The sequence below is a fragment of the Ruditapes philippinarum genome, unplaced genomic scaffold (assembly GCF_026571515.1).
Source record: "Ruditapes philippinarum isolate M1 unplaced genomic scaffold, ASM2657151v2 ctg8081_1_1_1_1, whole genome shotgun sequence".
Lineage (NCBI taxonomy): Eukaryota > Metazoa > Mollusca > Bivalvia > Venerida > Veneridae > Ruditapes > Ruditapes philippinarum.
This window is the reverse complement of record NW_026853328.1, coordinates 10898-21228: the sequence shown is the minus strand read 5'-3', so window position 1 is coordinate 21228 and position 10331 is coordinate 10898. Positions and strand designations below refer to the sequence as shown.

Genomic DNA, 10331 nt, shown 5'->3' with positions numbered 1-10331 from the left:
AAAAAAATAATTATTCTAATATATTCTTAAAGATTCTCACTGCTTTGATTTATTAACACGCTCTCAAGTTGCAGTTTTGTATGTACTTCCTCAATTGGTTTTAAGTGGGAACATTTTTTTTTAATAGCAAAAAATATTTTTTAACACCTGATCAAAACAGTATTAAGCATACTGTTAATACAGCTAAAGGTCAGAGAATACTGTTTCTTTATAGACTTTGTGTTTTTTCATCCCCTTTGGAAAACTGGTTCTTTTTTGATAAACTGGTCATTTTTTAGCGAGCATTGATTACATTTTGAAATGAGATAGGATATTATGACATTAAAAGCCCATTATAGTAATTGTTGCCTGAATATTTCTTTATAGCATGTTTTGTTTGCTTTATGTAATATTTGGGGAAAAATATATAAATGATTTACATAAATAATTTCCATTTAAAAAGTAGCAACCCTTTAAACTTTATACCCAAAAAAAGTGTTTTACCCAAAATTTATGAGGGGAAAAAACCCCTTTAAACTTTTCAAAAAATATGATGGGATTTGTCTTAAAAGCATAAAATTTTGTTTTTTAAAAGGGCCCCAAAAATTTAAACTAGTCAAAAAACTACTAGGGCCTTTTTGTTTCACAATTTAAAAAAAAGCCCAAAAGTTTTTTTTAACAGTGAATATTTATAATAAAGTTATTTTATTTTTAATTTTTTAAATTTCTTTAAGTACTTAGGGCCAAAAGAAAAAAAAAAATGTCTGATTCTCCTCCCCGGGCCGCCCCCAATTTTATTAATTTTTTTCGATAGATACATTTTTCCCTTTCAGCAAAACATGATGCATAAACAAAACCAATCATTTTTACTCGGACAAATTCGAAGAAATGAAGCTATTTGTAGTCGCCCCGGCGTCCGTGTCAGCTCCGCGTCGGCATCTCGTTGGTTAAAGTTTTTTTGTAAAATTCAATATCTCAATTATTACTTGAGATTTTCAATTTGAAAAACTTACAAATACTTATTTATAGAAAAACAAGGTACATCACGATTGACAAGTTTGGATAACTCTGCCTACAATATTGACAGAATTATGCCCCTTGCTTTAACTTAGAAAATTTTGGGTTAAAGTTTTTTGAAAGTCCCAAATATCTCAATTATTGCCCTTGAATATTCAATTGAAACTTACAATACTTATTTATAGTAACAAAGGTAAATCAGAAATACAAAGGGGATAACCTCTGCCTACAATATTGGACAGAATAAAGCCCCCTTTTTAAAACTTAAAGAAATTTTGGTGTTTTAAAAAAAAAGTTTTTTTTAAAAAAAAGTTTTTTTTCAATATTCAAATTATTGCTTGAGATATTCAAATTGAAACTTACAATACTTATTAATAGTAACCCAATGTACATCAGATTGACAAGTTCGGAATAAACTCTGCCTACCATATGACAGAATTATGCCCCCTTTTGGAACTTAAGAAAATTTTGGTTAAAGTTTTTTTGTAAAAAAGCCCAAATATCTCCAAATTATTGCTTGAAGATATTCAATTGAAATTTTAAAAATACTTATTTATTAGTAACATGTACATCAGTTTGCAAAATTGCATAACTCTGTCTGCAATTTCAGAATTATTTGCCCCTTGAAACTTAGGAAATTTTGGTTAAAGTTAAACACGGTCCTTCAAAGATATTTACTTGAAACTTTAAACACATGCACTTAAAGGGTCATAAAATTGGAGGGTCATAATTGTAGTCACTGACCAATTTCATAACTCTATCTTCTTTAAAAGGCCGTTTTCATACCCCCTTTTTAAAATTTATTCTTTTGGTTAAGGGGTTTACATGAAATTTTTTCCCAATATCTCAAAACTATTAAAATTTTTTTACCCTAAAACTTAACATATGCTTTTTGGGGTCATAATTTTAGTCACGACAAAAGATCCATAATTCAATTTTGCATTTTGGCTGATTTTTTCCCCTTTTTTTTCAAATTTTAAAAATTTCAGGGGGAAAGTTTCTTGTAATTTTAAATTAAAAACCTACTGAAGGTTTTTTGTCCCTTTTTTTGGGGAAAAAATTTTATGTTTCTTTAATAAAAACCCAAGTATTTTTTGTTTAAAAAAAATTTAATAAAAAACCCTTTGCCCTTTTTCGTAAAATTTAAATGTATTCTGGGTAATTGTATTTTTTTACTCAAAAAAAAAAAAACCTTTCCCTTTTTCCCTTCCGAATCAGTCCAAGCCAATTCTGTATAAATTAGACTCTCTGTTTAAGGGCCCTATAACATAATTTATAAAAAAAAAAAAAGCCCTTTTGTGACTTAAAAAATTTAACCCATATCAAGGCTCCTTTTACTATCAAAGCACTTAGAATAGTCCGAGCATGCCTGTTCCTACAGACAGCTCTTTTTTTTTATTTTAATCTATATAAAGTCCATCTTATTTTCAAATAATAAAAGGGAAAAATAAAAGGCCCTGACCCGCGGGGATCTTATTTCTAAAATTTTCCAAATTGAGGAATCAAACGTTTATTTTCTTTGGGCTACATCATACTGTGTCTGACATTTGCACAAGATAATGTGAAAATTGTTCTTACACAAAAAAATAATTATTCCAAAATGTATTTAAAAAAGAGTTCTCAGGACTTGCTTGAATTTATTATTACCACTGTTCGCTCAAGTTCAAGGTGATTTTAGTACGTTCTGTCCCAATTGGTTTTTAAGTGGAAACATTTTTTTTTAATAGCAAAAAAATATTTGAACACCCTGCATCAACATTATTGGATACTTGTTAATTCAACACGATTTGGCCAGAAAATACTTTTTCCTTTAATAGACCCTTTGTGTTTTTGGCCATCCAATTTTTCAAAAAACTGGGTTTTATTATTTGATAAATTGTTCATTTTTTGGGGAAGGAGCTATTGATAACAATTTTTGAAATGAGATTAGTATATATGGACATTATAGCCTAATAATTGTTATAAGTAATTGTTTTGCCTGAAATATTTTTTATAGCCAAATGTTTTTTTTGCCTTGGTATTTGAGATATTTGGAGAAATATGATGATATAAATGATGACATAAAAATGACATAAATAGTTAAGTAGCAACATAGCTGATACCAATGAAGTGTCTACCAACAAACTTGAATGAGGTTAAAACCCATGAAGCTATTAATGAATATGATGGTATTTGTCTTATTAGCATATATTCTGTTTTCTTACAAGGCCCAATATTTAAACTAGTCGAAAAACTACTAGATTTTTAGTTTCACAATTAATATAAATGCAAGAGTTTATTGAACAGCTGAATATTTATAATAATATTTATTGTATTATGTATTATGATTGTGCACACAGTACTTAGGCCATAGAAAAAAATATGTCTGATTCTCATCCCCGTCCGCCCCACTCAGTTAGATTCCTGTCTGATAGAATACATTTTCCCTTTCAGCGAACATGATGCATAAACAAAACCAATCATTTTTTTTTTATTTTTCAATGTAAATAAAGTCCATCTTATTTCAATAATAAAAGAAAAATAAAAAAAGTGCCCTGACCCGCTTGGATCTTATCCAAAATTCCATTGAGAATCTTAATGTTTATTTTCTTTGGCTACATCATACTGTGATCTGACATTGCACAAGATATGTGAAAATTGTTCTTACACAAAAAATAATTATTCTAAATATATTTAGAGAGTTCTCACTTGCTTGTGATTTATTACACACTGCTCTCAGTTGCAGGTGATTTAGTATGTACTGTCCTCAATTGGTTTTTTCAAGTGGACCTTTTTTTTTTTTAATAGCAAAAATATTTTAACACCTGCATCATACATGTATTAGCAATACTGTTAATTCACAGCGATTAGGCAGAGAATACTGTTTTCTTTATAGACTTTGTGTTTTGGTTCATCATTTGAAACTGGTTTTGCTATTATTGATAACTGGTCATTTTTGAGCGATCTATTGATACATTTTTGAAATGAATAGGATATTAAACTTTAAAATTACCTAAAATTATAGTAATTGTTGCCTGAATTTTTTCTTATACCCATGTTTTTTTTGGGCTTGTTTTGTAAAATTTTTGGAGAATAGATAAATTTTAAAAATAAATAAAAAAATAATGACATAAATATTTAGCAACAAAAAGTTTTGATCCCAAAATAAAAGGTTCAAACCAAAAAAATTTGATAAAGGGTTAAAAACCCCCATAAAACCCTATCAATGAATTTTGAAGGTATTTTTTCTTATTAGCATATATTCCTTTTTTTTAAACGGGCCAATTTTTTAAAACTATTTCGAAAACAAAACTAGATTTTAAAATTTTCACAATTAATAAAAAATGAAAAAGTTTTTTTAAAACAGCTGAAAATTTAAATAATAATATTATTGTATTAGGGTTTTTATGATTGTGCTCACAGACTTGGGCCCCATAAAAAAAAAAAAAATTGCCCTATTCTCATCCCCGTCCGCCCCACTCAGTTAGATTCCTCTCTGATAGATACATTTTCCCTTCAGCGAACATGATGCATAAACAAACCAATCATTTTTTTTTATTTTCAATGTATATTAAGTCCATCTTATTTCAATAATAAAAGAAAAATAAAAGTGCCCTGACCCGCAGGGATCTTATCTTAAATTCCATGAGAATCTAAATGTTTATTTTCTTTGGCTACATCATACTGTGGTCTGACATTGCACAAGATATGTGAAAATTGTTCTTACACAAAAAATAATTATTCCAATGTATTTAAAGAGTTCTCACTTGCTTGTGATTTATTACACACTTGCTCTCAGTTGCAGGTGATTTAGTACGTACTGTCCTCAATTGGTTTTCAAGTGGAACATTTTTTTTTTTTAATAGCAAAAAATATTTTTAACACCTGCATCGTACTTTATTTTAAGCAACGTTAATTCCCCAGCGATTGGGCCCAGAGAATATGTTTTTTTTATAGCCCTTTGGGTGTTTTTGGTCTTTCATTTTTCGAAAACGGGTTTTGCTATTTTTTGAAAAACTTGTAAAACCTTTTTTAGAAGCTTTTGTTTACTTTTTGAAATAGAATGGGAAATATATGACAAAAAAAGCCTAAAAAATTAAAAATAATTTTTTGCCGGGAATATTTCTTATAGCAGTTTTTTTTTTGTTTTGAAATTGAGATTTTGGGAATATGTTTTATAAAAAATGATAACATAAAAAATCCCCAATAAATAGAAGAGCATAGCTGATACCAATAAAAGTGCCCTCCCCAACCCAAAGCTTTAAATTGGGGTTTAAAAACCCCATGAAGTTTATAAATTTGAAATATGAGGGTATTTGTCTTATTAAGCATAATATTCTGTTTTCTTACAGGGCCCAATATTTAAACTAGTCGAAAAAACTACTAGACTTTTAGTTTCACAATTAATATAAATGCATGAGTTTATTTTAACAGCTGAATATTTATAATAATAGTTATTGTATTATGTATTATGATTGTGCTCACAGTACTTAGGCATAGAAAAAAAATATGTCTGATTCTCATCCCCGTCCGCCCCACTCAGTTAGATTCCTCTCTGATAGATACATTTTTCCCTTCAGCGGACATGATGCAGAAACAAAACCAATCATTTTTTTTTATTTTCAATGTAAATAAAGTCCATCTTATTTCAATAATAAAAGAAAAATAAAAAGTGCCCTGACCCGCTTGGTTCTTATCCAAAATTCTATTGAGAATCTAAATGTTTATTTTTCTTTGGCTACATCATACTGTGGTCTGACATCGACAAGATATGTGAAAATTGTTCTTACACAAAAAATAGTTATTCTAATGTATTTAAAGAGTTCTCACTTGCTTGTGATTTATTACACACTGCTCTCAGTTGCAGGTGATTAAGTATGTACTGTCCTCAATTGGTTTTCAAGTGGAATATTTAATTTTTAATGGCAAGAAAACACCTGCGTCATACATGTAATAGCATACTGTTAATTCACAGCGATTAGGCAGAGAATACTGTTTTCTTTATAGACTTGATATAAATTTTCACTTGAGTTCCCATTTTGGTATGAAGAACTAATGAAGTGACGTTTATACTATTTTATTTTTCTAAAATTAAAAGCTTTCTCAGAAGTGTCTGTATTTTAGAATTTTCTTCCGGACAGTTGGTCATGATACTTGTCTTTAATTAAAGTCATTTTTTGTCAAGTTATTAAGCTGAGGAATACTTAATTCTTCAGTGACAAAAGACTGCCTTAGTCTTGTGTCTAAAGCTTTTGTTGAGTTCTTCAAATGTTAAGAAATTAAAAGAATCAGTATGAAATATTTAATGACTTTCGTCAGGAATTGTGCAACGGTAAACTGTAGGTACATTACAATGAACTAAAGTAAACAAAGAACATGTCAAAAAAAAGATTTGGAAATCTACTTTATTTTGAATTTTGAAGAGTGCTACAAAATATTTTCAGGAGTGGAGATGATACAGGGTACAAATATTGAAAATTCCGGACCGAACAAGAAGATTGTTTTTTCTGGGGTTGAAATTAATCATGTAAGTTTGCAAACTTATTTAAGCTGCAGGATAATGATTAATGGGTTACATTGATATGAAGTGATTCATTAGGGAACTAGCATTATACCATGGCTAATGGACCATAAGTTAATGAAGTATATTTTAAGAGGATTACAGTGGAATCCGGCTTTTAATAATTAAGAGGGAGGTTCTTTAGATTGGTCTTATTCCTTTCTCAGTTATAAAATGTTGATAGATAATTTGTTTATTTTAAAATCTTCATGAAATAAATGCAATGGATTTTGTGGGTATTAAGTTGTTTTTCTGTCTGTAATAGTTTCTAAATTTTTTATTAGCAATGAAATTAAAATAAGTAAAAGAGATATTTGGGATCATTTGCATGTTTTCAAGTACTGACTGTCATTTTAAATGATTCAATTTCTATTTAGATGCTGAAGAGTCGAGTGATGAGAATTATGATGAAGAGTAGGATGCCAGTTCTGATGAAATAGCTTCTGACTGATTCTGCCAAGTAGCAACAGAATCACCTGATTACTCCTCAAAAGATTCTGATTCTAAATATAAGGAACAGCAACATATGAAACGTTGCATTGGTAAGTTTGTAGTCTTGATCATTGATCACCTGATCAGAAAATGTAAATAATCAGAATAAGCTTTATGGAGGGTGGGGGGGCTTCTTTCTTTCACTTTTTATTTTTGATTATTGAAGTCATATTTATCATTATCATCGCATAAAATTGTCGAAAAATGGGACATTCCCAGCCTACCGGGATGTTATGGTATGTATACAAGCCATATTGTTAAAGCATATATCTGGGAAACAATCACTATTATAAATTTGCGAGTCTTAAATTTGCATTTCAGATACTAAGAAAAAAATCAGAAAAATTAGCCTTATACTTGCTTAATTAAGATTTCATTACAAAAAAAGCATAAAGATTAAATTCTTACTTGCATAATTTCAGGCTGTATAACAGTCCAATTGTAATATGCAAACTGATAATATGTCTGTTACTTGACACAAAAGCTTGTAATATATTGAACACTTCTGTTTGACACATTTGCTTGCACATTCTCACAAACTCATTTGGTTGAAAGTGATTGTGCATTTCACGTGATTGTGCATTTCAAAAAATCTTTATTTTAAAAAAAAAAACAAAAAACTCATGTCAATATTCTAAATGTGGTCTCATGTATATTTTTTATAGATGACTCAATCTGCTATTGTTTGAAGCTTAAATAGATAAACAGCTTACAGTCCCAATTATGTTGTTAAATGATGCTTTTGTTTGTTTAAAATTTAAATGCACAAACATATATCTTAATAGGTAAAACTTACCCCCCCCCCCAGAAAGGGATGAGAAAACCATGGACAGAGATTGAAAAAGAGGCTGTAAAGAAAGGATTACACAGATGCTTTTTTTTAGTCAAGTTACCATCAAAAAAGAGAGTGTGAAGATCTAATCAGTAAGGAACCACAATGATAAAAGATTCTGTGAGAACATCATTTAAGCAGCACAAAAACGTCAAAATGAAAAGGAAAAAAGAACATAAAATTGATAAACCAGTGAATATATTAGTATGTCTGGATATCTACATTTTTTTAAGTATGCAGGAACTCAAATTTCTCTTGTCAAAATTGTCTCGATATCGCGTGGAACTTAACTTAAAATTTGCCTGATATTTTTGTGGTTTATTGTGTTGCCTCAACGGAGTAGTGGCAACATGTAGGGATCCCTTCTCCGGCATCTGCCACAAAACTTGTCTGGACTACTCCTCAGAAACTACTGGTGCAATTTCATGGAAACTTTACAGGAATGCTCAGTACTAAGTATAGTGTTTTACATAGAACAGTTCATCAAAATAAAATATCGTAAACACCGCTTATAACTAACAGCTCTAGACCTACAAAAAGTGTTTGTTTTTTAAGGAGTATGTAATAGATATTTATCTTCTGTTTTGTTATTTTAAGCTAGATTTTTTTTCCAAAGAAAAAAATATAGAGGAATTGCCACAGTCAGGTTCGCGTTCCCGTATCCTGTTGCTATTGTCATCCAAAAACTTTAACATTGATCATTATTTTTAGATCACCTGTCAAAAAGTGACAGGGTGAGCTTTTGTGATCACTTTTCGTCCAGCATCTGTCTGTCCGTCCGGTGTCCGTAAACTTTTACTTAAAATGACATAAACCACTAAGCCAATTTCATCCAAACTTCATAGGAATGTTCCTTTGGTGGTCACCTTTAAATATTGTTCAAAGAATTAAATTCCATGCAGAACTCTGGTTGCAATGGCAACCCAAAGAAAAAACTTAAAATATCTTCTTTTAAATAACCCAAAGAGCTGGAGCTTAGATATTTGGCATGAAACATTTTCTAGTCAGTGTCTACTAAGTTTGTTCAAATAAAAGCCCTGGGGTCAAAATTGGCCCCGCCCCAGGGGTCATTGATTTTCACTATATGCATATAGTAAAAATATGAAAAACAAGATCAACAAGGAAAGGCGGCGTTCAATGAACGCAAAACCCCCCATATGACCCCAGCAAAAGAAACCAATGGCAAAGGAGCCCCAGGCGGACCCAAACATAAAAAGGTCAGGGCAACGACACGTTAAAATCAATAAATGATAAATAATTTGTAACTGATTAGGAATTCAAAGAAAATAATAATAGGCCCACAAAGGGGAAGGGGACAGGAGACCGGGGAAGGGGGGGGGGTTAATCAAAGAAATAAAAACTAGAGGCAATGGGGAAGATACTTACCGTAGACGAGAGAAAACAACAAGGACACAAGCAAAAGTGTCACCAAAACAGTATGAAACAACATAGACATACATCTGAGGAACACAGTGGGGCGCCGCCTTGGAACGGTCAGCAGCATAATAATGACTGCTGGGGAGTTTAAAACCGGTTAATGGTGCACCAAACCTCGCTCTTAGCCCCACCATGTTCCTATAAACGAGACAGTGTAAATAAAATGAATCCCCGCCAAGTGAAATTCTAACAGTTGTCATGGTTACAAAAGGTTAAATAAGTAAAACACTAAAATGATCATGTAGAAAACATATAAAAGTAAACCCAATGACCATAACAAAAGTACTCAATGTCCTAAAGGAAGACAGAGCAACAAGAAAATCACCTACAAGGGCCCGACGAAGCAAGGCAGAAGACGAACATTAAAACAATTCAGTCCCAAAGGGCTTTACGAACTATCCATCATAGAGTCTCCCACTTGGTCCGTCAGATGCAATCAAAAGAGGAAAGCGTAGTGTCCAACTGTAAAAGGGTTGAACACTAAACATGCAGTATGTCTTAAAATAGTAGGGTCATAACCTCTTTTAATAAAACGTTTAATAATTTTAGTAAAAACAGCAGAAAAATTACCATGACCCAAAATCTTACGAAGTTTGTAAACCACATCGCCATAAAATCCAGGCTGGCTAATCCCTTGTCGCAGAAGAGTTTTTAAATCACTATTGAATTTAGAAATTAAATCAAAGTTACGATTGTAAAATTTAGTAAAATATTTCCGTAATTTATGATAGCGGTAGCCCTGTTTTAGAAGCTTGCTGGTAATAAAAATATTCCGCTCGTTGAAATCCTTTACGTTGTTACAAGCTCTAGCGAATCTAATTAACTGAGAAACATAAACCCCGTAGGATGTTGCATGGGGTACGTCTCCATCCAAATGTGGATAATTAACTATACAAAAGTCAAAGTCATCTCTTTTATCATAAATTTTTCGTGTGAATAGAATTATTGTTGATAGTAATATGAAGATCCAAAAATGATGTACTAAAATTTCAAGAGTTCGTTTTATTAAGTTGTAGTTCATGCGGATAAATGTCA

The 10331-nt window shown here is 31.0% G+C and overlaps 1 long non-coding RNA gene across 1 annotated transcript; it reads left to right on the top strand.

Moving 5' to 3' along the window:
• Positions 1-3126: 3126 nt before the first annotated feature.
• Positions 3127-8664, top strand: LOC132736499 (uncharacterized). Its single transcript, XR_009626588.1, has 4 exons — positions 3127-3164; positions 6420-6502; positions 6913-7077; positions 7813-8664. It is a non-coding gene; the product is annotated as an uncharacterized LOC132736499 (long non-coding RNA).
• The last annotated feature ends 1667 nt before the right edge of the window (positions 8665-10331 follow it).